Here is a 26943-nt window from a genome sequence, read left to right as displayed (position 1 = left end):
TCCACGGGAACTAGTGTCAGGGCTCAAAATGTGTAATCCAGTGCCCCTGTCTCAGGGAGTAACAGATCCCTCCTGGGTTCATGATAGGATTTATCTTCATTATGACATGAGAGAGTTGGAGAGCAGAATAAAGAGTTATATTCCAGTTCAGTGGTTCCCTGGCTCCCTTTCCTAGCAGTTTTACAAATGTTGAATGATGGGCATATGAGATGGATTAAATAATGGAGTACAGTGGAAGAGAAGTAAAACATACTAGGTGAGAAAAGAAAGAGTAAAGAATTAAATCAAATTCATTTTCAATCATTAGTGTGTTATTGTTGCTTCTGAATTCCCACAGAGACAGGAAGGTTGGCAGTATTGGTTTATCTTGTCTGCTATTCAAATGGTTATATTGTTTATTTTGAGAACTGGAAGGTTCTATAATGTCAACAACTACAATAGCAAAAACAACAACAACAACAACAACAATAACATGTATTTTATTTTCTTTCTCATTTTTTCCCTTTTTGATTTTATTTTTCTTGTGTAGCAAGATAATTTGAAAAATATGTATGCATATATTGAATTTAACATATATTTTTATCATGTTTAACATATATTGGATTACCTGCCATCTAGGGAAGGGGATATGGAAAGGGGAGGGGGGAACTTGTTACACAAAATTTTGCAAAGGTTGATGTTGATAACATATCCATGCATATGTTTTGAAAATAAAAAAGCTTTAATTAAAAAATAAAATAAAAATATTTAAAAAGTAAAGAAAAATACAAGAACACAACAAGAACAATAGAAATTTGCAGGTCCAGACATGAGAACCTAGAATGTTGGGCCTGGAAGGGATCTTTAAATATAACTTATCAGATTAAGAAGAAAGCCTAGAGCATTGAACACCAGAGCTGAGAGATGCCTAAGAATATCAAATTTCAAAGTAGAATAGACCTTGGAGAACAGAATGTCAAAGTTGGGAAAAGTTTAAAAGATAGCTTATCAGAAAAAAAGAGAATAAGAATTTATAAAGCACCTACTATGTACCAAGCCCTGTGCTTAGCACTTTATAAATATTATTTCATTTAATTCTCACAACAACCCATTAATAAGTGTTGTTTTTATACTATTTTGTTGTTGAGGAAGCTGGGACAGAGGTGAAATGACCTGCTCAGGATCATATAGATAGTATCTCAGGTTAGATTTGATTTTGGAATTTTTTCATTTCAGGACCAGTACTTTATTCAATGTGCCACTTAGATGCCTTAAGTGGGAGGGACTTTAAGATGTAAATTACAGAAGAAAAAACTTATACTTGAGAACATATATTTTTTGACAGAGACATTCGACCATGGAATAGCAGAGTTGAAATGAACCCTGGAGGTTATATAGGCCAATCTCATTTTTGATATAGGACAAATAAAGTCCAGGGAAAGAACAAGACATGTGCAAAATCATATAACTAATATTAGAACTAGAACTTAATGGATGCTGAAAACTATCTTTTCATGTATTTGAAAAAATAAAATACTTAAAAAAAGAATTTAGAGGAATATATAATCATATAACGAATAGCAGAACTACAACTTATTCTTCTAAATTCTCTTTTTAAAAAAAATATTTTATTTTTTCCAAATATAAGCAAAGATAATTTTAACACTCTTTTTGCAAGACTTTATTTTCTAAATCTTCCTCTCTCCTTCCCTTACTTCCTTCTTCCTCCAAAACACCAAGCAATTTGACATAGTTTAAACATATAAAATTCTTTTGGAAATATTTCCATAATTGCCATAACATGCAAAAAAAATCAGACCACAAGGGAAAAACAACACAAGAAAGAAAAAAACAAATGAACAAATAAACAAATGAACAAGCAATAACAAAAAGATGAAAATACTATGCCCCCATCCACATTCAGTTTTTGTAGTTATCTCTGTGGATGCAGATGTCATTTTCCATCCCATGATGTCTATTGAAATTGCCCTGAATCACAGCATTATTGAAAAGAGCCAAGTCCATCATAGTTGATCATCACATAATCTTCTTGTTACAATGACCAATGATCTTTTCGTTTTGCTCACTTTACTTGGCAGAAGTTCATATAAGTCTTTTCTGAAATCAGCTTTCTTATCATTTCTTATAGAACAATACTATTGCATTATATTTGTGTATTATAACATTGTTATTCTCAAAGTGATGGAAATCCACTCAATTTCAGTTATTTTTCACTACAAAAAGAACTGCTATAGACTTTTTTGCACATATGGGTCCTTTTCCCTCTTGTATGATCTCTTTAAGATACAGATCCAGTAGAGATATTAGTGGATCAAAGTTTGTACACAGCTTTATAATCCTTTGGGCATAGTTCCAAATTGCTCTTCAGAGTGATTGGATCATTTCACACCACCAACAACAATACATTAATGTCCTACTTTTTCACAATCTTTCTAACAGTTTTCATTATCTTTCCTTATTAAAGTGGGAAGTGCCACCTCAGAGTTGAGTTAATTTGTATTTCTCTAATCAATAGTGGTTTGGAGCATTTTTTCATATGACTAGAAATGGCTTTAATTTTATTGACTGTTCATATCCTTTGACTTTTGAGGAATGGTTTGTATTCTTATAAATTTGAATCATTTTCCCATATATTTTAGAAATGAGGTCTTTATCAGAAACATTGGATGTAAAAAAAAAAAAATGTCCCAGCTTTCTGTTTCCCTTCCAATCTTGGTTGCATTGGTTTTGTTTGTACAAAACTTTTTTTTTAATTTAATGTAATCAAAATTACACATTTTTGCATGTCATAATATTCTCTAGTCCTTTGACCATAAATTACTCTCTTTTCCACAATTTTGAGAAGTAAACTATTCCTTGTTCTCCTAATTTGCTTATACTATCACCCGTCATATCTAAATCATGAACTCCTTTCAAACTTATCTTGGGTTTTAGATGTTGGTCAGTGACTAGTTTCTGCCATACTATTTTATAGTTTTCCCAGTAAATTTTATCAAATAGTGAGTTCTTATCCCACAAGCTAGAGTTTGGGGGTCTATCAAACACTAGATTACTATAGTGATTGACTACTTTGTCTTGTGAACCCAACCTATTCCACTGATCTACTACTCTATTTTTTAGCCAATACCAAATGATTTTGATAGGTTCTCTAACTTCTAATCTTGTTCTCTTTTGCCTGTAACTTTATGAAGGTAGAATGACCTATTTAGTCATACCAAGAACAAGACACATGATTGGACAAGACTCTCCAGAGTCAGAATGGAGGCATTTGTGATATTTGAACATGTAAATCCAGACAACTTCCCTTTCAATGGTCATGATAGGATAAAACATTTTCCTTTAGTTCCTCTATCTTCTCATTTTTAATGCTTTAGGGATTATGCAAAAGGGTTATCTTGATTCTTTACAATAAACATTTTAGCTCCTTATGAAAAAGTAATTTTTTTTTATGTCTGGTTGTAGATGGCAATTTCCTAAACACAAATTAGAGAAAATACATAAATTTCAGAGTGTTGGTAAATAGAATGCCATAAGCTCAAATATGTAAGATATGACAACCATGCCTAAACATTAAGCCAATGTACTTCAACTTTAAGCTGACAACAAATAGGGATCAGAAGTAAATACATTTTAGGGAGAAAAGACAAGAACATAGTTCATGAGATGCAAATCAGTTAATTTGAACATAGGTGTTTCCTTATAGTGGGCAGAGCCTGAGGAAACAATTCACTTTTGTTTTGTCAGTCACAGAAGGTTTCATGATGAGAATGACATTTCAGGATCTCCTTAAATAGGTACATGGCAAAAAAAATGTCATGAGTTTTAAAAACAATGGCTAGTCTACCTTTCTTCCCATCCCACTCAGAATCCTATTGATTTCTTCTCAATACACTGCCTTTAAAAATCTAAGCCTAAGTCATTATAGTTCCATAGTTAAGCCTACCTATGGTCTACTCCAAGCATTTCTCTGAACTAGATGTAATAGCTTGATGGTCTAATGAGACAATGGATTGTCTTGAATTAAAAATGATAATAATAATAGCCTTCAGACTATTTTACCCCACTGGCTTATTGTCCTTTACTTCAGGTATTGTGCTTTTCTTCCTGTATTCCGATTTTATTAATAAATGAGTAGATATTTTCACACCACTATCTTCTTTAGTATGTCTTTTTGAGTGTAAAGCTGCTAAAAAAAGGCAAGGTATAAGCCATTTCCACCAAAAGGAATTGAATAGAAAAAAGAAAAGAAAAGAATGTTCAGGTATATTATCATTTTTTTCAACACTGAGTATGGGGAGTATGCACTAAGTAGCTTTGGCTTTGATAACTTGGTTGATCTAGAATATTTCATTTGATTTCATCTTTACTGGTATTTTTATGGTGACTTGCTAGGAAATGTTCAAGACATCTAACCTCTATCCTTTTCTGTCTTACAAGGACATGTTCCCTCAACTTTATGATTTTCATTTTGAGTCCCTATATATAGTACCCTTCAGTCCCTCCCTCCTCCCTTTTTTTTTCCCTGAGGTATATAGTCTCAAGTTTATAAGCTGAATATCCTTTGCCAAACCTTTAAAACATCTGTGCTTGCCAGCTGACTTGACCCAGACACATTTGTGATTCCAATGCTCTTCTCTTCAGCAAGATCACCTTTCAGAGAGATACAGGAGATGAGTTTTCTAATGTAAGTCATTAATCTCTCCCAAGTCCTAAGTTTCAGGAAGGCCACAGATGACTGAATGGTAAAAATGGACTCAGTTTCCAATCATATATACAGAGAATCTAAAAGTAGCCTGCCCTTGATGAAAAATGGTAAATATAAAAGAGAAAGGGGAATTAATGAATATTATAAAAAGGGCTAATATACAGTAGGCAAATGCCATGGCATTCACATTGAAAACAGTAAGTAATGAAATAATATGGGCAGTGGTTTGGGGTCATCTTTCATATATTAATTCAGACCTTTGAAGTTAAAATAAGTATAGCCTCCAGAGTTAGTATTATTAACATATGCTAAGATTAAGGCTTCATGCCAGTTGAGTTGCTAAACATTCACAATTTTTTTTTGAGAATTTGTCAGCTATTTTTGAACACTGAGGGTTAACTCATAAAAATCTATGGAAAATTAATGTCTAAAAACAGAGAAGAAAAATTAGGAGCTTGAATGTGGGAGAATAAGACTGAGATAACAGGGAAATCCAAAAACATATAAAAATGAAATAATTCAGTTCAGCAAACATATTAATCACTTAATATATGCAGGTCACTGTTCTAGGTTCCGGTGATATAAAGAAAAAAAAATTATCCCTTCCTTCAAAGAACTAAAATTTACTGGGGTAGTAATATACACAAATCAAGATGCACAATGTATAGACTTGGTAAATACAAGGAAATTTCAATATTAATAGCTATCACAGAAAAGGAAAAGTATAATGGGAGAGATGACACCTGGAACAATTATTAGTCTCATAAAAATTCCTTATGGGCAAGAATTCCTTTGCTTTTCTTTGTTTCCTAATTACCTAAAATAGTGTTCTATAGTTACAGGTTTTTAATTTTGATTGAATTGAAATAACTTGAAGAGACATATTTGTCTATTCATCTGTTATAATTTAATCTCTATGTTGTTTTCTTTCCATGCAGGATTCCGTTGGTGAACCTGTAAAAAAACAAAAACAAAAACAAATATAAAAAACAAAAAAAAGAAAAAAAAACAAAAAATGAAAAAAAAACACAAAAAACCCACAAAAAGTCCTAAGACTTAAAATAGGGGAGAGTATCCCCAAACCTACAATTTCTGTTTGCCAGTGGAGAACTCATGGAGCAGAACTCTATAGGCCAAATATATTTTTATATTAAAAAAAATGAACGTGCCTATAGGCAACCTTCATTGTCCCCAAGGAGTTTTTTGGGGAGAAGAAGAAAAACAGTTTCCAGAAATAAAAGGGAAAATGATTCTCTGAAGACAAAAGGAGGAAAAGGAGACCAATGCAAAGGACAAGATGGACCGCCTGGAATTGTGGAAGTTGGACAATGATTCTGAACCTGTGCCAATAACACCATTACGTGCCATGTACTGAGCTGAAAGATTTTGTTTCAAACATGAAGCTAAGTTAATTACACATAGAAATATTACAGAAAACAGGGTTGGGGATTTCTCTTCTGAGACAGTCAATATTTCTGGTTAATATACATATATAAATATATAAATACATACATGGACACACACACACAGACACTTTTTTGTACTGTAGCAATTTTTGAAGCTCTTAAATGTTCCTTTTTAAAGAAAATGTGTCATGGGTTACAGAATCTGATTTATTTAACATGCTTAGTATGGACTAAATAAACTGGTGTTTTTTTTTTTACTTCGGCAGCTTGCCTCTCCAACATATATCTATATACATATATATATTCACACAAACATATATATGACCATTTAGAAACATTTCCACTAGTGAGCAGTAGTCTTCTAAAGACCCATCACCATCAACCCCAGGGGACAGCCTTAGTCAACATTTTGGAGCACTCGTTGTAAATGTGTTCACTTATCAACAGCTGCAATCTAATGCTTCTACTTTAGATCAGAAGGAGTGTCCTGGTTCTATTTTTTGTTATTGTAGTTATTTGGTTTGAATAATTTGGTTGTTTAAAAATACTACCTAAGAGCCAGAGGCACATTGTTTTTGGTGACTGGCTGATCTTGAAGAGGACTATGGGTAGTGGAGGGTGGGGGTATGTACCATGGATCATTGAAGCTTATGAGTGTGACATAAAGATAGAATGATGAGTGAGTCTCAAAATTAAAAGCATTTATACATGTGTATCTGCGTGTATGCATGTATGTGTGTCTAGAGCTATTCCAAACTGGATGTGTCAGCTTCAGGAGCCAATGCATTCCCAATTGGAGGTCTTCAAGTAAAGATTAGACAACAGGTATGTTATAGAAAATATGTTTTTTTTCAGTTGTTTGTTTAGATGGCTTCTAACTACAAAATGCTATTACTGTGGGTATGCATATGTGTGTGTGTGGGTATGCATATGAATGTGTGTGCACTTCTCAGAAAAAATGTTCATTTCATTCTATTTGGACATCACAACAATTTTATTCTTACTTGACCCAGGAAGTTCACACTTCAGCATTGAATAGCCCTATCCAGGCTTTCCAAAAGCCACTTTAAGCATTCCCCTAAATTGGACTTATACTGATAAAACCTGATGGGGAATGTGGGTAAGTTTCAATTTATATCATGGGTCTGAACTTCCATTTCTGAGTACTGTGAGAATAATTTTATTTATTATTGTTTATAAATCCAGAATCCTTCACTAGGGTCAACTACCCTAGAAAATCCTATGACATTTCTTAGTTGATGTAAACAAAACCAGAACACTGTAATCAATAGCCACATCCATGCATCACTAACCAAATATAATACACACCAAATCTGCCAGTACACCAAAGGAATAGATGGTCTCGGTGAAGGTCACCTATTTGGTGCACCAGCACCAAGCAGAGAAATAAAAACATCTTTTAAATATTTTGTTGAATGAATAGAGTAGAAATCCAAACTCTGGAGTCACATGCTCAGTCCTAGAAGTAGAATGGACTTTGGATGGGTCATCTACACTCTTCCCATTGGTTCCCCTTGGGGCTAAGTACAAGTCTTTACCATTTGGTTGACCACGCCCAAGGCTGACATCACTATGTTTCAACCAACTGAACTAAATATACCCAATAAGTGGGTCTTTGACTGGATAGAAAAAGGTTTTTCCACTTTTTTTTTTTTTTTGATCAAAGAGGTGAGACATTAAGTAGATGAATTCCTGATTCCTTAACATCTCCTTCAAACAATTGTAAACTTGAAAAAAAAATTGTAAACTTTTCTACATTTAGAAATGAGAGAAGAAAAGAGGAGCTTTTAAAAAAAAAGAAAAGACTTTTGTAGCAACCTCATTGTTTTGTTTATGTGTTCTGTTGTTTCTAAAGAGTGAAGGAAAAGTATATTGAATAGTGCAGTAGAGAAAGGAGTAATATGTAAAAGACTCTTCCACAAATTGCTTTTGACCATTTGATGTTCATTTCCCTTAAGAAATCACAAACTATGCATCTCTTTTGTTTCAATATCCATCAACATCCAGATATTTGCAGTTAACAGTTAGGTATCCTTCATGAGGGAGCTCTGTTATTGCTGGTTTTCTCTCTATGCATTCAAGTTGGCTTTCCTAACCTTTGGCAACCTGATTCTTTGAGTGAATGAAGCTGGATATGATGGATCCACAAGCACATCCTGACTTTGAGGCTGGATTCCTCAGCAAGATGGATTGACTACATGCCTTTTGACCTTAAATTGTACTCTTAGGTGCAATTTCCCCAAGACCAGAATTTTCAATTCAATGTAATCTAATTCAAGGCAATTTGAACCAATTGAAGTCAACTCAACATTTATTAAGCACATTCTTTGTGCTGGTAAATTGAGATAGCAACAAAAAAATAAAAGAGAATCTGCCCTTGAGGAGGCAATGTTCTATTAGAATTCATTGTAATTGAGGATGAATTTCACCTCTGCATATTCTAAATGATAACCAGTTCATGCGGTTTCAAAATAGACAACACAGTATACACATCCTTGAACTCACAGGATCTTCATGGATGAAAATTTTCTCATGTACATGAATAAATGGAATATAACCCTGCCTTCCTTCCTGGCTTGTCCATTACCCATTATTTTATTGTTTTAATTAAAAGCAGAAGCAGAAACAGGATTTATCTTCTTCCAGTATGGACCAAGAGACAGTTGCCATTTCATGCTAATTGAAAGAAGTTGATGAACATTTCAGTCCATTTCTTAGACACCTTACAGAGGAAGATGATATCTGTGTATAAAATGGATCTGATATAAAATAAACAGATGTAAAAATCTAGTAATTTATAGAGAGTACAGTGTAAAAAGGAAAGTGTGGATTGTACCATATAATAATCATCACATTCAAGTGAATACCTACTGTGTGTAAGACATTGCTAATGTATGACTTTCCCCATAATGATTCGATTTTCATTATATAAGATTAATGAGACAATGCTAGAGATGAATGCTATAACATTGAGAGGAAAGGTTAACAATTTAGCTGTAGATTTGGCCCCATTCACTATTAGAATTAGCAAGTCTGTATCTGCTTTAAGACATTACACTCTCATTTTATCACCAATAGTAACACCCCTTCCCATGTGGTCTGGCCTATTATCCAGTGTCTTTGATTTCCAGCTGTTTTCTTTGGCTCTGAGGAAAAGGATCCTAAAATCAAATAGTTCATCTTATATATGAGAACTTCAATCATATCCTATTAAAAAAAGGAATCTTATCTTGTTAGTAACATGAACTTCCTTGGCAGTCTGATGAAGGCTATGGATCCTTTCTCAGTCTAATATTTTTAAATACACAAAATGGAATACATATGTTTACAATGGAAAAACATTTTATTAAAATACAATTATACATACAAGTACACATCTATAATTTGTGTTTACATGCACACATTTATATACTCGCATATGTATACACCATATATAATACATGTTTACATATGTGTATGTGTATGTTCATGGACTCCAAATTAAGAACCCCTTTTCTATGGCAAATAATATCAAGATTAATAGAAACCAATCTAATAGTTGGTAGATTTTAAATTCAGCTGAACACCTGATTTGATCTTTAGGCAGTTAACTCAATCTTGATTTTGTCTTTGTGAGGACCTAAGACCGCACAGTAACCTCCCCCTTTGAAGTAAATTCACAGTGACTCTTTGTTTGCTCTTTTATTAGGATTTCCCTGATATTTGTTATTTATTAGAGTCTGGTTACTTTTATAATAATGTTTCCTGAACTTAAGCAGAAACTTTCCTTAACATATGCAGAAAAGATACAAAGTTAAAAACTCTACTGCCTCAAAGTCTAGAGAGCCACATTGGTGATCAGGTCTTCCTACACTACTTTTTAATGGTTCTGACTACTTGATCTCTTACATATCAGTGGAGTTATGACTATAACAATAGGTAGGATGGCACAGCAATATGTAGTGTTTTAGCAGATAAAGAAAGGAGGTAAGAAACTTAGGTTAGTTGATGTCTATTTTGTACTCTTGGTACATAAAAGTGACCTCTTATTTGAGAATAAGAAGAGAGAATTGACAAATTTTAGCCATAACTCATATCATGTTTTCTCCACCTAGTTCCAGCTCTTCTAGATTCACTAAATTGGTTGACATATTTGTTGAATAATCTACATAATAATGAAGAGATTTCTATCATCACAAAATCATCAGCATATCCCACTGGCACTCTATCATCAACCAGTCATAATGATGTTAAAAAAAAAAATCAATGTCCATGGGAACTTTACTTCATTCACAACCATTTTCTAACTCTAAAAAGATTGTTCCTTTTTCCTCTGTGTTCTTGGTAAATATATTAACAGAGATGCTCGCTCTCTCTCTCTCTCTCTCTCTCTCTCTCTCTCTCTCTCTCTCTCTCTCTCTTTTTCGCTCTCTCTCTCATACTCTAAGTATAAAATTACATGACTTCAACTACACAAGTGTCCACCACTAAAACTTCATAAATTGAAGAATTATTATGTTTTCTTATCTAATTTTATTAAATTTCAATAGCTCTAGTTAAAGGTTAAGTTTACTGGAATTTTCTGATTAAAAGACTACTATAGTTGTTCTTCCCAGATTTGATGCTTAGAACCTGTGTGATATTAGACAAAGCACTGACTACTCTAAACCACATTTTGCCCTTCTATTAAAGGAATAATTCACTATATCTAGATGATTATTAGATGATCACTAAAGTTCCTTCCATTTGTAACACTCATGAATCATTGCTGTGGAAATGACTGAGTTGAATTTGCTATATTATGCTGCCAGTCACACAGAAACCAGTAATGTAATTTTACCACAAAGATTCCACTATACTAAGAAGATTTTACAGACAACAAAATGATTATTCAAGCAATGCATTTTGGGGAGAAGAGATGTGTATTGGGGAACTTCTAACTTGTATAAAACTGAACATTCATACATCTTAACAGTGACACAGGGTCAATATGCTGTGGAAGAAATTTCAAAGAATTATTTTTTGTCCCTGTCCAATATCTTCCATCAAGAAGATTTCTTTTATTGTTTAGTTCCCATGGAAATGTGGTAGAAGTGAAGCATTATTGAAATTGAATAACCATCCCAAAGCAAGCCATACTTAAGGATCCTTTGCTGTTCTCAATGTCTCCCTCCAAGTCAATAACAGAACAAAAGCTTAAAGTCCTTCATTTTGGTCCAGATTATGATATCGTGCTTCTGTAAATTCAACAATGTTATCAGAGAACTTTTTCATTAATATCATCAGAAAAAGAACCTCATTCATTTATTTTACCTGACATAATGAAAATTTAAATGATGGCTCATTTCAGGACTTTGATCCTTTTTTTTTTCCCTAGGCAAAACCTGACTAGCTTACTTAGAGAGAGAACAAGAAAACTATACTTTTACCTCCTAGGTACCAAAGCAATGAGGTGCTAATTATGGATTTTACCAAGCACTTCCAATTGCTGTTAAACCACTCTTTACCCTCTACAAAGCCCTTCAATTAGATTGATATTTGAATTATTCATAAATCCAAAATTTTGGCAGTGTGGAACCTAACTCCCCTTATACATGTTATAAGTGGTCTGATATTAATAACATAGACCTCTTGAGTTTCAACAGTTTCAACAAACATCACTCTATTTGGTGGCTAAGATTGGTAATGGTTCTTCATATACCTAAGGAGACTAGACATTGGATAACAGAAGTAAAATCTAAACATGCTCAGCCAATATTAATTTTTATAGATCAGTTGAAACTGTCAAGACATATTATACTCTACTGGCAGATCAGAGTCATCTCCATGTTATGAATGTGTATGAGAAAAATACTTTAGTGAAATTATTTTGCAATATTAAAGAAAAAATGTATGGTTATGAAAGCAAACACTTTTATGATCAGAAGATCATCTTATCTTCCTTACTTCCAGTTTTGTTTACATATGTAACCTTTAGCCTCTCATAGTGTATCTTCATTTCCACAAGAACCACCCTACAGATTAAATAATGCTATCTCGGTCCCTGCATAGGAGCTAGGTTTACAAGAGAAGAAGTGTTGGCAGAGATATTGAGGAGCTTTGAGAGCTACTGACCAAAAATCAAGCAGACATACTCTATCGGGATGAATTTTTTTTTAAGTCATCTTTAACACTTATCACACTTCCTAAAGTATTTAATGGGCAAGATGCTTCCAAGGCCAGAGGTGCCATAAAAATGTCATGACCAATATTATTTGGGGGATGTGAATGGTACAATTGATTAGTTTGTTATAGCATATGGCAACTGTTGGATTAGTCCAGTGTAAGCAGTGCAGCCTACATCAATGCCCATATACTTGTCATTTGAGCATCTTTTATTCAATGTGCTTCCTTATCAGTTTATCTTATTTGCATTGATGTACTTTCTAAGTAAAACAATTATTTTGTTCTATTTAGCAACATTGACTGATTATGTTATGTTGGCTGCACTGAGTAGTGTTTGTGGATTTTCCAGTATAATCTTCAATGACTGTTGAACATCATGAAATATGTTACTGACCCTTCCTTCCAAAGGTTTGAAGTGTGGTTTTATATATATATATATATATATATATATATATATATATATATATATAGTTTGCCTTTATGAATTTATGAAGATTATGAAATGAAATGATATGAAAAGTAGAACAAATCCAGCTTATGGTGGTGGGCTTCCACCATGCCAATTAAGTACGTGCACACATGTGAACACAAACACACAAAATTGATACCTCTGACGGCTGGTCACTCTTGAAGATCAATTATTCAATAGACATTTATTAAGCACCTACTATGTGCCATACACTGTGCTAAACACTGGGGATTTAAAAAAGGTAAAAGATAAGCCCTGCCTTCAAAGAGCTTATGATTTAATATTTAAAACCAGAAGCCACATTCTCTAACTAGACTCAGAAGTCAGTACTAGTCACATGTCATCAGAAGATCCCAAAGTAAGCCATCAGATTCCCTGAACAATATCTTTTTTTCTATAAATGGACCAATAAAATGCACTAGCACTTTAATAGAGAAATTTTCATATCCCTATGCAGACTAAGAAAACTGAGAACCTTCTGCATTATATGAGCCACCTGAGAAAATAGGCATGCTTTGGCAAGCTGAGAAGATTCTATATCTCTTTGCCTTTCCTTTAGGATTAAACCAATCTGTATTTTATTCAACTCTTGTGAGTAATATCAATCAATGGATCAGTCCATATCCAATATCCAGAGGATGGTAGACAAGTGATTTTTTTTTTCATTTTTGACTTTTGGCAGTAGTACATAGAGTAATCCAATTTTATTTGGTAGGAGAGTTCCATTTATAGTTGCATAGATAGTCTTTAATCCATATACTGGATGGTAGGAGAGCTCCAGTTGTATTTGCATAGATAGTCTTTAATCTATATATTGGATGGTAGGAGAGCTCTAGTTGTAGTTGTATAGATAGTCTTTAATCCATAAAATGGATGGAAAAATGAACAAGCCATTCTCAGTAGGACAAAGACTCAGAAAGAAATGTCTGTTCATTCACAGCATTTCTCTTTGTATTAATCTTAGAGTTCAAATTCCAAATAAATGTTTTTTTTTGTTTGTTTGTTTTTTTAGCAATGGTACAAGTATCTACTGAAATTGATCCTTTTTAAGCAAATTACTACATAGGGATTCAGGAATATGAACTATCTGACAGCAACCTCCACTTACAACTAAGATATCAAACCAAGAAGCTTTTTTTTATTTAAGGGGTAATATCCATCAATTTTAACATGCACATCTTTGACATTTTGAAATGATCATATGGATGATAATGTTTGTGTGATTGGTAGATTCCATGATGGCATTTCCATGATATCAAAGAAAGTCATTTTTTTCTATCTCCTTTGAAGATTAGTATCAATGTGCAATACTACTATAAAAAGATTTCATGTTGACCCAAATTTCCCCTTGCTACTATGCTAAAGTCTGGTTTTAAGTTTGACTACTTTGGGAGCAATATTCGATCTTGTGGGTCTCTAGGATACTGCAGAGAAAATTTGCTTCTGAGAAAATTAAAACAAGAAGTGGGTACATTTTGTCTAAAAGTCTGAATAGTAGTTACCTTTATGTTGTACTAATTGGGAGTTCACTTTTGCTATATACAAGTATCTATCTATCTATCCATCCATCCTTCCTTCCACTTATCAATCTGCCCATTTTAAATTTATATCCTTGCACTCTTTCTTAATACAATACCTAGAAGTTAATTAAGAATAAAACTGTTCATGATCAAGTCAACCTATTAATTACAAAAGATCTCTGAGGCAAAAAGAAATTTTAACTTAAAAGTATGGAGGATGAATGACAATATCAAGAATGATTAATATCAACACAATTCTATACCAAATGTCCATAGCATTTAGCTTCAATGGTAACTAAAGATCTATAATAGGTATATTCTACATATTGATGTATGGGACTTTTATTGACAAATAGCAAAATAAAACAGCTTTTAACAGATCTTTTTCCAGACATAAATTTATAATAAAGGGATGTCTCTGACATGGAAAGATCATCAGTCCGACTGATATTTCAGTCAGTATACAGCCTGCTGTTACAATTTGTGACACCAATATTCTTGCAAATAAGTATATCTACAGCCATAAGGCCATATTGACTTTGCCAATTAATTGATTTCACTCAAGCCCTACAGGAGGTTTCACTGACTACAGTGACCAAGAATTTCAGTGACCAAGAATCTCCATGTCATGTCATTAGAGATGTTCCTCAGTGCTGCAACAGAAACTATGCTATGTAATTCTGTGAACACAAAACCATCACAAACTACAAATTGGCATTCCCAATCCAAGTTAGATATCCCTCAGCTAAAAATTAGACTTACTTTGTTGTTTTATTGGTGGGAGTAAAATGAGTGTGCTTTACAATGGAGACATTAAAAATAGTCACGTGCTTGCAATGATCAGAATGTCAAACCATGATTCAGTAAATTTGCAAATCTGGAAAATTATCTGTCAGCCTAATGATGGATGCAGTCTACAATATCCCCAGTCTCACTGTGTCATTTTTAACCTTGTATATTACATGTATCATTTTCTCTAGTCATCATGTTTTACTGAGTCATATTTTGTGGCTAACTAGGATGTTGAGATCGAAAAAAAAAAGCACACTAATATTTACTAAAGTTATCTACTAAATTCCCTGTAAATGAATCAGAGACAAGAAAGTAGTTGCAAAAACAGAAACTGCTGTACACAAATGTTATCAAGCATACTACTGTTTTCAAACAAGGTCACAACTTTTGTTGCACTTTAAAGCTATAACAAGGAAGAAGGTACCTGTCTGAAAAATTTAACAAACAAAGAAACAAAGTCCCAGACTTCCCTGGATTTTGGCACTTCTGACAAATTCAGGCAATTGGCATTCATTTGTCCAACCTTTGATCTATGTATTTATTGTTCTTTAGATTTTGGACTATATCTGAGATTTTTTAAAAATCCTAAGAAATGATCTTGGAGATTACCAATCTATTTTGTACCCATAGTCGTTACTCTCAGTCTGAGACTATCCTGTATGATTTAAGCTTGGATCAAGTGTCCATTAGAAATGTCATCAATTGAATGTAAATAAAGACAATGAAGAGGTTTCAGACCTTTGTCATTTACTCAGTTCTCAAATTAGTACTGCAGCCTTGCAGTTAGGCTTATCATTGGAATATGCCCTTGTATTAATAATGTAATGAAACATGGATATTTCTAAAATAAATTAATATAACTCACCATGTATTTGGATGCCCTATATGACATTTTTTAAAAAATCAAGGTTAAATTTGGACATTAGGAATAAGAGCCCTCTTCTTCTTAGCAGAGGAATTAAATTCTTCAAGAAATGAGAGCAATTCAACAGTAAGACTCTTGATACATTTACCAGACAATCTTCTGCAATATAACAAGGGTAATTTTTTAAAGTCCACTGAAAAGTCATCAAAATCATTTCCAGTTGTTTTCAATTCACCTATCCTTTATAGCTTTCACCTGTCCTTGTCATTTGATCTAGAGGAAGTCAGTGTCACTAGATCTTTAACTAATGATACTCTATCCATGCATATATATGGAGATATATTCTCTAGATACTTCCAGCAAGCTGATTAGATAGTCAAAGAAAGTAATTCATTCCTAGATGATCAGAAAAACTTCAAACCATGATTATGATTGCACTAGGAAAAATGAATGAAGAATGCCATGGGTATTTTGTTTTGTTTGCTTGTTTGTTTCAGGTTCTTTTATTGCAAGAAACATAATCAAACCTATGTTTTATGCAAAATAAAGTCAAGCAAAAAGACATATTTAATATTATGGACTGTATACTGAATATTTTAGTATAGCTAAATAATTTTCAGACACCAGAACTATCTGAGTTTTAGCTACTTACTTGGAGACATCTAGGTACTATATAAAGTATTCTGGATCTGGTGTGAAAAGCCTGGGATACAAATTTTGGCTCTATTCTTTACCAAGAATGTAAACTTAGGCAAATCACTTTATGACTCTCAGTCTTCATTACCACAAACCTATCAAGAAGGAAAAAAATGAGAGAACCTCCTGACTATAAATCATTGGTTACATAATTTAATTTTCCAAATTTGGAGTTATCAAAATAGTTAGATATTTAAGGTTTCAAAAAAAAGAGAAATGATTCAGAATAATTTACAAGGTTTTGGCATTAATTTTAGGAGATAAGATCCAAATTGTCCCTGTATCATATTCTGAATGCTTGACCAAATAATAGCTTAAATTTATATAGCATCTAATATGTTCCAGGCCATGTACTAAGTGCTTCACAAATTATTATTATCTTATTTGATTCTCACAACAATTTTGGGATATAGGATGCTATTGTTATCCTGGATAAGGAAACTGAGGCAAACAGCTTCTTTTGTGCAAAGGATCACACAGCTACTAAGTGTCTGTGCCTCATGTCTTCCCAACTCCAGGCCCGGTGCTCTTCCCACTGTGTTATCCAACTCCACTTACTCTCTAGTTATTTAGACAACTACTTGAGACTATAAGTTATATGGTAGTTGCCAATCAGAGTCACTGGATCATCAGGATTTACTCACACCAATGAAATGGCAGTTTTGGGGGCAAAAATATAATTTAATGCAATCAAGATTTCATAGTCTGTCTTCTCTGCTAGTTTCTGTGCTATACACTAGAAAGTGCAAGGATACAAATAAATCAGGCATTGTGCTCTAGAAGCTTCCAATATATATGGATACTTGAGCACAGTTTCTGTTTATCTTTTTCCTCATTCCTTCCCTCTCACCCTCCCTCCCGTTCTCCCTTCTTCTCTTCCTCCCTTCCTTCCTTCCTTCCTTTCTTCCTTCCTTCCTTCCTTCCTTCCTTCTTTCCTTCCTTCCTTCCTTCTTTCCTCCCTCCCTCCCTGCCTCCCTCTCTTTCTTTCTTTCTTTCTTTCTTTCTTTCTTTCTTTCTTTCTTTCTTTCTTTCTTTCTTTCTTTCTTTCTTTCTTTCTTTCTTTCTTTCTTTTTCTTTCTTTCTTTCTTTCTTTCTTTCTTTCTTTCTTTCTTTCTTTCTTTCTTTCTTTCTTTCTTTCTTTCTTTCTTTCTTTCTTTCTTTCTTTCTTTCTTTTTCTTTTCTTTCTTTCTTTCTTTCTTTCTTTCTTTCTTTCTTTCTTTCTTTCTTTCTTTCTTTCTTTCTTTCTTTCTTTCTTTCTTTCTTCCTTCTACAAGAGGTCCATGTTCAAAACATTTCACTGATACTTTAAATATATGTTAGTGGACTCTGATTGAAATGTTACTGGTCCATTCCCCGTCAAGTCCTTTGGTGATTTCCCTTGGTCAAGAACATTTTCTTCCTGTGTCTCTGATGCCACATCACACACACTGCCAACTTATCAGCAGAACTGATTCCTCACAGAACAGGAAATCTCTCAAAAGTAAAGAAAGACAGACAAGGTCACAACTTTATTTTTAACTAAACGCATACTTTATTTTTAACTAAATTTGAAATTGCAAGGATTTAGGTATTTTTCCCTTACTCTTTCTTATGTAGGATCAAATTGGGTTTATTTTTCTCTCCCCAGAATATTTTCCAATAAATCAATCAATCAATCTCTGTCTCTACTTTTACATGGATTATGAGTGTTTATACATACAGAATAAAAGAAATTAAAGAAGTCTTTCTCTCTGTTTACATATGATATATATTTCTATAAAGCACTCATTTACAAAACTATCATTTTTGTCTCATGTATTTCCCTTTATACTGCCTTTCATTATCATATCAATTTTAAAAAAAAGTAATGTGTTGATAATGGAAAGGAAGAATAGGTTGTTGGCTGTGTTTCCCATATAGGAAGAATTTTATTACAGAGTCAATCTTACTTAGTTTCCTTTTTTCTTTCTTTCTTCTCTTGTTCATTTCTTTTTTTCTTTCTTTCTCCCTCTCTTTTTTTCTTTTTTCTCTCTTTCTTTCATTCTTTCTCTTTCTTTCCTTTTCTGTTTCTTCCTTTCTTCCATCTTTTTCTCCCTTCCTCCCTTTCTCTTTACCTCCCCTTTTCCCTAACTCATTCCTCCCTTCCTTCTTTCTTTCTTCTTCTTCCTTCCTTCTTTCATTCTTCCCTTTCTCTTTCTCCCTTTCCCCTTCTTTCCTTCTTCCTTCCTTCACTCTTTTCTTTCTTCTCCTTTTCTTATGCTTCCTTTCTCACTTTGTCTTTTTCTTTGCTCCCCCTTCTCTCTCTTCTTTATTTAATTCCTTCGACCTTTCTTTATTTTCTCAATGTCCTTCAACCCACATATTTGTAAATCATTGTTGATGGCATTTTATGGGTTCTTTTGTGTTGTGATATTAAATATAATAGCAACAAAAAACAATAATATTGCAAAAACTTATTTTTTGACATGGCATTAAGCCTAGAGAAAGCTTTTGTTTTAGTTTGCTAAAGTATAATGACTGAAAGTATGTATCATTTTATGGTTGGCAAAGATGTAGTTTTGTCATGTCGTTTGAAACTCCCCATATGTTGTTGTGAGATAGGTACTATAGGAATCAAGATATCCATTTTACAGATGTAGCAAGTAAGGCTCAGAAAGCAGCAACTGATTTCCTCATAATTTGAAGATCAATAAATGTTACATGCATAATAAAGCCAGGTCTTTCTAGGGATATGTATTTCTACATATATTAATCCTTACAGCTTTTTAGAATTTAGCACCACTTGAATCACTAATAAATAAGGAAGATATTGTCAGTTTGAACTGTCTTGCCTGGGATTTGGATAATTGAGAGTTATTATTACTACTGCATTTCAAAGCAAAAACCGGGTTCTTGTTTACCTTAGGATAACATAAATGTAGTATTGTAGTGGTAGGCTGGACATGGTAAAGAACAGAATGGTCTCAATATTATTGTGCAAATTTTTTTAATTGTGCTAGATTCTTAAAAAAAATATAAATACAGAAAATGAAATAGATTTTAGGTGAGATATAATTTGAAAACAAGATTTTAGGGACAGGGACAATCTCATAGAGAAATCCATTCAACTTATAGTTAGTCCTATTCAATTCAACAAGTATTTATTAATCTTCTATTATGTAAACAGCTATTGGTCAATTAGATGTGATAATGAATAGAACATGAGGCCTTGAGTTAGGAAGACCCTGGATATGTTACTGAACTCTGTTTCCCTTACTTTTCTTCTCCTTAAATGAGCTGGAGAAGGAAATGGGAAACCATTTCAATATCTTTGTCAAGAAAACTTCAAAAGGGGTCATGAAGTGTAAGTCATGAATCAAAAATAATTAATCAATAACTAAAACAGCTAGGGTTCAAGGTGAATTTAAAAACAAAAATGAAAATGTGCCTGCTCTCCACAAACGTACAGTCTTCTGGAAGAAAACATCACATATACAAGAAATAAATATGAGGTAATGTCAAAAATGAGAAAGGGCTAAATAATTTGGGCTCAGGTAGGAAAGCCTTTGTCTAGATTTCTAGTCTCTCTCCTTCGGTATTCTATTTAATTTTAAAAAGGAAAGCAATGTAGATTTCTACTATTAAATTATTCCACTGAGGACACATCTTTGAGACATTCTCAAATATCTAATACAGTTCATAATCCAGAAATTATTTTACTAAAGATTTTCAAAGAATGAAGAATTAGAAAAAAAAAAGAACAACATATTTTGTAGTAATTTACAAATCATTTAGAAAGTATCATTTATTAATCATCCAGAAATTAGCAGAATGAGCCCAGACATTTGAATGTGAGCAGAATAAGATGAAGGACATGACAGGGAGAAACTAAGCAGCAGTTCTGTAATTTTGCCCCAAATTTGCAAGGCATACTTTATTTTATGGTACCATTAACTCAGAGAAGCATGAGAAAGGGGAAAGGGTTAGGATGAACTTAATATACAAAATTCTTCCACATTAAGTCAGAAATGGGCCTTTAATAGAGATTTGCTTTAAGGATGTGGGTTAAAACAATTTGGCTGAATAGTTGATACTTGTCAATATATAAAATATTAAACTCAAACCCAGTCTTAGAAAGAATTCTTTTGCTAAGACTCAAACCAATATGTTTAGGAAAATGATTTTAGTATTTCCTAAAATGTTTAAAGTTTTTTTTTTTTCACCAGATACAGCTGGATGCAATAGTTTGTTTCAGTGAACAGTGGGATGCTTTGTCTGCTACTTTTTACATATCAGGGTTTGGTGTGTACCCTTCCATGCATAGCATGGGTGGGATGAAATTCCTGTCACTCTTTCTTTGTCTACCTTTCTTTCTTTGTGTCTTATCTGTCTGTCTCTGTGTCTTGCTCTGTCTTTATCTTTCTACCTCTCTGTCTCTCTGTCCTGCTACTAATCAATTTTCCCTTTTCATTCCATTCCAGGTTCCAAGGATTATGTTAAGACAGTAGGTAAAAATTAAGTCATGCTAACCATCCCATTCAAGAAAATTAAATAAAAAATGAAATACTTAACCTTATATTGCTATGGCTCTAACTTTACCAAACTACTTGTGAGTAATAAAATTGAAGAGAGCCTCCTTAGAGTCAACAGACCCAATTCCAGCTTATCCTTTTGTGGCCCAGGTCTTGTGGTCCTGAGGAAGCAATTTATTCTCTGTGTCTAGGAAATTATTGGAATTGTAGCTTGAAAAACATAGCTGAACTGATTAGTAGGAGAATCCTCACCACTTTCATAAACTCCTGGCATTATTGTTCCAAGAACAAATGATTTTCTATATATCATTTTATTTGGTATGTAAGGAAGCTGCTTGGAAAAGAGAATACTACTTAGTGTCAGGCATTATTATTATTTTTTATTTTTATTTATTTATTACCATTCCCTACTTCTTCAATCCTGGACAAGTCACATAATTTCTCTCAGGATCATGACACTAAAAACAGATCTCTCAAAGTTATAGGCAATAATTTTCTGATTTGGTAGAAAGAAAACACTGTGAATTCTTATTGTATTTAATAGATACTCAGCCTTATGGAATTATGGGTGTGAGGCTTTGAAGAATACTAGAAGTTATGTTTTCCAATCTCTTCATTTTACATATGTGGAAACTGAGGATCAAAGAACTTGTATCCTACCCAACGTGAAGCAAGTAGTAAGTAACAGATCAAGGATTCCATCTCTAGCCCTCTGAATTCACATCAAATATGTTTATTTTTCTAACTACTGGATTTAGTTATCCCTCCTCTTCTTTCTCTCTTTTCCATTTAAGAGACTGTGGCAGAGAGAGATTAAAAGACTTTCCTAAAGCCACATGGTAATTACAGAAGACACTTTTCCTAGTTTGAGATGATAATTTTTCTTTCTCTTTTTCCCCATTAAATTGTCTTGCTCATTATGAACTACAAATGTTAATGAATATGAGCATTTCAACATAATAGAAGAACAGAAAATATTATATAGGAAACTCTGACTTTCCATACAATTGAATTTTGTTTAATTTATATTAAATTTCACTCATAACAAAATTTGATCTGCTTGTCCATAGTTTTTCTGAACACCCCTTATTTTCTTTTGTTTATTTTAAATATTTCACTGACATGTTCTTCTTTTTTAGAAAAATTTAATCACTTGTAACCAATGCAAATTACTTCCTATGTTCTCACCTCCACAGGATTGTCCAGATACCCCTTGTAGCACAAAACTATCTTTAAACAAACTAAAACAACATATTGTTCATATCTGAAAGACATACAAATATTATATGTGTGTACATGTATGCATACATGTGAATATCTGTGCATTTAAAATTATACATATATACATGTACATATGCATACACACACACAAATGTATACAGATGCCAAACTAGGTCAGAAATGAGTATATATATGTGTGTCTACATATACACATATGTGTGAATATATGTATATATGTGTATATCCATATATACAAACATAGATGCATGCATATATACAAAATACACATATCATATATACACATATACAGAATCAATGTTTCTATATGTGCAAATATATGTATGCATGTTTTATGTCTGTGCATATTTGTATATCTGTTCATATAAACATATAAATATATTGGCCCTTCTCATTTATCATCTATTTGCTAAGACATGAAAATTATGCTTAATCATTAGTCTCTTGAAGTCATAATTAGTCATTGCCTTGATCAGAATTTATCTTCTGAAATTGTTTTTTTTTTTTTTTCATTTCACACTTATGAATCTTTTCAAAGAATTAAAATATGGTCCACAGTTCTTTGATTTCAAAATTTGATTGAATTACAAAAGATGTTCTTTATTATTACTTCTAACTTTGGAAATAATCCATTTCTACATAAACAGAGGATCAAGTAGAACTGGATCTAGAAAGGAATTCTTTTTCTTTGTTTTGTTTATTTGAGGATAATGAACGACAGCCATATTTGTCAACATCTTGTCTTAGAATGAACACAAGCATTTGAGAATGAACAATATATGAGCAATGTCACTAGAGCAATCCAACAAGTGATCTTTAAATTTTGGCCAAGAAATTAAGAAGGCATTCTTAATTTTATAGTGCCATGTATAGTTCAATATTGGGTGGTATGGGGAAAGGTTAATATGTACAATTATGGCAAATTAGGTCAAGGATGTGACTATATTTTGCTTTTAATATTCTTCTTTTGCTAGAATGAAAGGACCATCTTCTTTCCACTCTTGTTTAAACAGAACTTTCCTTTCTCACTTCCCAAAGAATAAGAGCTGAAACCTGACTAAAGTGTCTATGCTCTCTCTCTCTTTCTCTCTGGGGAGTTTTTCTTAATCATGAAATTGCCTTAATGTACTCAGACAGATTGATGAATGAGGTGCCTAACTGTCTCTAGCACACATAAAAAATGATGCTACTCTGACCATTTGCAAATTTAAACAAATTAACAACCTGGATGCCACTGAAATAAGCTCACTTGCTTACGAGAGTGAGGGTTAGATGGAAGCTAATATCTAAATCACAGCTAACATCTATTTGGTAGCATGCAGAGATTATTTCTTCTAATTAGAACCCAGAAAACAAAAAAAAATGAGTTTGATTGTGGCTGAATCAGAATTAGAATCAGTTGTCTGTGTTGCATACTATTTTTTTCCCTCCCAAATAAACAAACTCAATAAATGCCTCCTTCACCTCCATAAGAGTTGGGTTTTTCCCTCTTGCATAATCAGGTGGGGGCTCCAAAGTCATATCTAATGCCTAGTTCTGGACAAAGCTATAGCATGGGGATGAGTAATGAGTACTCTATTTCTCTCTTCCCACTTTGGAGAGTTTTCTTTCTAGACACAACAAAAAAGGGGGCAGCTAAGGGTGAGCCTGGAGTCAGGAAGATTCATCTTCATAGGCTCAAATATGTCCCAGACAATTACCAGTTTGTGTGATTCTGAACAAATCAATAAATCCTGTTTGCCTCAGTTTCTTCATCTATAAAATGAGCTGGAAAAGAAAATGTTAAACTATCCTAGTATCTTTTCAAAAAATCCACATGGGGATTACAAAAGAGTTTAGGACAATTGAAAAAGACTAAACAACAACAAAAAAATCACAAAGAAGAATATAAAAGATAGAATAGGAAGAAAAATGTTCCCAGAACTGGATCATTTTGAGATAAAAACAATAGAGGGTCCAAGATGTCAAAGAAAGTACAAGGTCAATTATAGGAATCCTCCATCCTCCATAAAATTAAAACAATTAACTCACTTGACGTAATCAAAAAAAAATCCTCTTTCTATATGTGAGGCTTTAAAGAATGTGTGTGTGTGTGTGTGTGTGTGTGTGTGTGTGTGTGTGTATAGAGAGAGACAGAAAGAGACACAGAGAGAGACAGAGACACAGAGAAAGACAGAGATAGAGACAGAGAGAGATAGAGACAGACAGAGAAAGAGAGACAGAAAGAGAGAGAGAGAGACAGAGAGACAGAGACAGAGAGAGAGACAGAGAGACAGAGACAGAGAGAAACAGAGACAGAGAGACAAAGAGAGAGACACACAGACAGACAGACAATCAGTTTTTCCCCCCTCTGGAAACTTAAATTCCATTAAGTCCATGTCCATAGACAGATATATGACTATTCCAAAGTCAGAGCACAGTAACAAAAACAAGAAAGAAAAGAGTGTTCTTCAAGGAAATGAACTAAATTTTTAATGAAACCAAAGACTGTAAGAAGGAGAGGGGAAGGGGGAATTCATTTCAGATACAGGGAACAGCCTGTGCAAATGCACTACAGATGGTAGATGGATGCCATATTTGAGAAACTGCAAGTAGGCTAGTATAGCTGGATTGCAAGAAAAGGTACAGTGAATGAATGAGCAAATGAATGAAAAACAAAACATTTATTAAGCAGTTACTATGTTCAAAGCAATGCGTTAAGTACTGAGAATAGGAAGTAGGAAAACAATGAAAAATAAGCTTGGAAAGATGGGAATGTTCCTGATTATAAGACAAATATGAAAACAGGAATCAAGTTGTAAAAAGAAAAACCTGTTTTGGGATCTGACAATGTTTCTCTTGTCATGCTAGCCAATTTTTCTTATATATTTCACTTTGAATAATTGTATTTTTTATTCTTCCTGATGGCTATTGCATGCATAATATGCCTTAGATTTATAGAAAAAAAGGAAGAAGTTATATTTAATTTCCTTCCAAGTAGATATATGAAAAGATTGTCTACTTCCTTCAATTCTATTTACATCAAGTAAACACTTACTAATTATAAGAGATATTACAAAGTTAGCAAGATATTAAAGAAAAAATCTGAGGCTTAGATTCAGGAATACCTAAGTTAAAAATCCCATCTTTTGCACTTATGGGCAAGACCCCAAGTAACTTCCTAAGATGTATCCATATTAAGTCACATGTAGTTGGTCAAAGAACTTCTCATAATAAAAAAAATTAAAGTTAGGAAAAATCTTAGATCCTTCAGTCTATATGCATATTGCCTAAATATACAAGATTTAGGGAAGGCAGTTGGCACGGTAGATGGAATGCCAGGGCTGGAAGGAAGTCAGGAACTCATCTCTATGAAATCTATCAAATCCAGCCTCAGATGTTTACTAATTATGAGACTCTAGACAAGTTATTTAACCCTGCATGCTTTAGTCTTCTCATCTGCAGAGTGAACCGGGAAAGGAAATGGCAAACCACTTCAGTATCTTTGAAAAGAAACCCCCAAAAAGGTCACAAAGAACTGAACTACAATGTATGATTTATGGATGAGAACTGCTCCCTCCTTCTCCATATATTCTTTTATCTCATTACCACTGCATTTCTCATCTGACAATCCTATTGGACAATATTTATTGGAAAGATGGCCAAGACTACTTCTCTTCAAAGCCATTTGAAAATAACTTGGTACTGGATAACTCCCAGTCCCTAGATTAGACCAAATCTACTAAATATCTTGTTCAGAAGCAAGTTTACAGGTCCTTTGATTCAATTCATATCTAAACAGTATTCCCTATAACATTCCTAATAAGTCATTATCTAAACTCTGCTTAAAAACATACATTGAAAAAATCTAGTAATTTATTTCTTCTTTAAATTATTTTCATCTAATGTCATTCTCATCATGATGTCACACACACACACACACACACAGAGTCATTCTTAGAATTCTTAATTTCCTTCAGATTAGTTTAAGAGTCATATTCTCCACAAAACTTCTATGTATCCATTCAGATACTAGGACTACTCTTTAAAAGGAACTTTCATATACATTGTCCCAAAAATGTACTATTCTCTCCCTTAATAGAATATGAGTTCTTAAAGGTCAGGTATTGTTGCCCTTTTAAATTAATAGCCACATCACTTTGCACACTTCTCAAAAAAATTGCATTTATCTGATTGATCAATAGAATAGAATGTAAGCTCATTGAAAGTAGAAACTGTTTCCTTTTTCTTTGTCTATTCAGTTTTAGTATGATATCTGCCACAGAGGAGAGCTGAAAAAATAATTATCGATTGTTTGACAGACTCAAGAGTGAAGGGATCTGCATCTAGTGATTCCTAGAGAACTTCAAGAAAAGGCTAGATGATCATATATCAGCAGTACCTTGGATGATGTTCTGCTTAACAATTTACCACACTAGAATATAAGCATCTTGAAGATAGATACTAGTTAATTTTTTTTCTTTGTGTTTATGACCCTTAGCACAAAATCTGACATATATTAAGTGTTAAGTGAACACTTATTGGATTTTTTATTTTGATTACCAATTAATTTATATTGTAGTTCCTTGTGAATTGAAGATAGCTATCTTTTTATCT

The 26943-nt window shown here is 33.1% G+C and overlaps 1 protein-coding gene across 1 annotated transcript in view; it reads left to right on the top strand.

Moving 5' to 3' along the window:
* Positions 1-8694, top strand: part of AJAP1 (adherens junctions associated protein 1) — a 278095-nt gene extending 269401 nt beyond the window's left edge. The window contains exon 6 of the mRNA XM_051988720.1: positions 5644-8694. The gene's annotated coding sequence lies outside the window, so the exon portion shown is untranslated. The remainder of the gene's footprint in view (positions 1-5643) is intronic.
* Positions 8695-26943: the final 18249 nt, after the last annotated feature.

This window comes from Antechinus flavipes, chromosome 3 (genome assembly GCF_016432865.1).
Source record: "Antechinus flavipes isolate AdamAnt ecotype Samford, QLD, Australia chromosome 3, AdamAnt_v2, whole genome shotgun sequence".
Classification (NCBI taxonomy): domain Eukaryota; kingdom Metazoa; phylum Chordata; class Mammalia; order Dasyuromorphia; family Dasyuridae; genus Antechinus; species Antechinus flavipes.
Note: the sequence above shows the minus strand (reverse complement) of the source record. Positions and strands in the feature narration are given on the sequence as shown.